Here is a 2,944-nt window from a genome sequence, read left to right on the forward strand (position 1 = left end):
TTGGCCTTGCGGGTTATTTGTTCTGCGATGCTTATACACCATCGAGCTCGTTAGTACAATCACATTATCTTATGACCACTGCACGGCCGAATAAGCAAATTCCTTTTGAAACACTAGCAGTCAGAAATGTAGTTTTAGTGTTGTCCATCGCTTCGGGAGATACTGAGTCATGGTGCTGGATTTCATGACCATTAGTTTCAGTGTTGCTATTAATTTGCATATTATCTTCTCGGTTTCCCTTGTATGGTTTTCAGACAGTCTAATGATCATGAACTCGAGAAGATGACGATGGGCATTGCATATGAAATATCATGGTTAACAAAGGATAAATAATAACTGGGTATTTATCTCATACTTGAGGTGCGGATACAAAGCGCACAAATTGAATTACCAATAGAAATGAAAAAGTTATAATAATTTCCCATGCATTTTAATTCGTACATGAGAAATGGTTTTCATTTTCAGAAGGAAAAAATATTTTATCAGTTAATCTTATATCAGCAGGTTATAGAAGATTCGACATCAGTAGAAAGATAAAGTGAGAATAAATAACACAAAAAAATAGTGTGTAGAATGTTAGTTATAAAGATACCGAAGGGAGGATAGATAACAAATACGAAGATGATTAATGAAAACATTGGGAACTGTAACACGAGATGCGAATGGGGGATAAGAGATGTGATGTGATAAGTGATAACAGTAGAACTTAAAAGACCATAACAAGCAATAAGTACACCGGTAATAAACGGAGAAGAAAGTCAATTAGAAAATAACAGGGATAGACACAGGCAGAGGAAATGAGAGTTGTTAGGAATATAAAGAGGAGGGGTGTGTGTACGTGCTTCCTATGAAGATGCAGTTAAATATTCGTTCGATTTAATTGCCTTATCAGTTTGTTCACTTGCCTTATCAGTTTGTTCACTTGCTTAATGTGTGTCAGAACATCGCACCGGTCACATTCGCATACATAACACAGAACATACACACGTTGATGCATGAACCCCCCCCCAAGAAAAAAAAACAGAAAACGCAAACAGACTTAATGCCTATTTCATGAAGCATATGCAGTGCGATGGCACTAATGCATTTTCCTATCTACAGATCAGTGTTTAACACGCCTGCAACGTTCCTGCACGAGACACGAACAGCTTGTCTGCAATGATATCACTTTGCTACATACACTTAGAACACTGTAATATTGATCTTTGATGTATATTATGCAATTATGATGAACCAGATGTGTTGATATTGTACAAGTTACTTTCATTTATTTCAGTCAGTTTTCTATTGCAACCCCTGTGCAACTAAAGTTTTGGTCTTTATATATATATATATATATATATATATATATATATATATATATATATATATATATACATACACACATACATACATATATATATATATATATATATATATATATATACATATACATACACATACACATACACATACACATACACACACACACACACACACACACACACACACACACACACAAACATATATGTATATATATACATACATATATATATATATATATATATATATATATATATATATATATATATATATATATATATATATGTTACTGCAGTGTAAAAACTGAAAGTGATCTCGGAAATATTTTGCCACACCTTATGTAACTGCATGATGTAGCCAACTCAAAGTCATTATCATCTTATTCATGTAGCACTCATTTGTATCCAGTACTGTTAACTAATTAATTTCATTATTTAACGCGTAACAGCACGATAACTACGAAAGTATCATCTTATTGTTATCTGCAGACACGTCCATAAAATGAGTCATTGATGGAGGTACCTTGCCGTAGCCTAACAAGGCAAGGCGATAAAATGCAATACGTCAAAGAAAATTCGCGGAAGTATTTAAGCTTAGAGACTTGCAATGGTGAATGTTGCTCGTCTCATTGTTAGTGATAAACTTAATTGTACACGATTAGCGTATCTTCCTATCTGATTTCATGGTAATAAAACCCTGCCATATCGACTGTACTAAGTGAGGTATCATTTAATATATAAGGAATGTGTTATGTATATAAAATGGTCTCATAATGATCATCGAGCTATGCTGGCGGAATATTTTCTTCTCTTGAAACATCTTTCAAAATTTATACGGTTCATGGAATCTCACCCATTCTCTTCTTTTAATTCTCTTGGGACAAAAAAAAAATCTAATCACAATAAAAGAAGAAGAAGAAAAAAAAAATGCATATCGGTAATTCATTTAAACAAAAAAAGAAGCACAGAAGCAACTCTCGAGCCCACCACCGGCAGCACCTCACCTGTTTGGCATTAGAAGCACGCGCGCCGATTCACGTATCGGTTTCACGGCCAAATACACACGAGCGAACAGGTAAGGTCTGTGAAACCGCTCGGATTGCTTGGGTTAGTCATTTGGCAAACACTGATGTTTAAGCCCGAGTGCCGTTTGTGTTTTCCATTTGTTACTTAAAGGATAATAGTTGCCTTCAAATAATACAGAGGTAATCGAAGGTGCATTTGATGCGTTTCGATTATATATTCATCTGAAAGTGTGTGCGTGCAAATTTTCTGATGATATAATCGAAGCGCGTCAGATATTTCTCTTGAGCTGTGAAGATATTCATTCTCTTTTATATTTTTCTACATGTCAGAATTAACATTCAGACAACACAATCAGATATAATTTGATACGACTGTTCAGCTATTTGGTAAAATTTGTTGATTGTGGGTGTTTTTTTTTCCAGCCAATTCTCTGTTTTAAAAGATGCTTCTAGATATCTTGATTTCTAAAGGAACCTAACACCAAACAAACTATATTCCTGTATACATTTATCAGTTCAATTCAATAAGAAATTAGTGTTCTTAAAAAAAAAAAAAAAGCTTCTGTAATCTGAGATCTTGAAGATGAATTGATTTGCAAAAGGATAAATATAGACACG

This window comes from Penaeus monodon, chromosome 10 (assembly GCF_015228065.2).
Source record: "Penaeus monodon isolate SGIC_2016 chromosome 10, NSTDA_Pmon_1, whole genome shotgun sequence".
NCBI lineage: Eukaryota > Metazoa > Arthropoda > Malacostraca > Decapoda > Penaeidae > Penaeus > Penaeus monodon.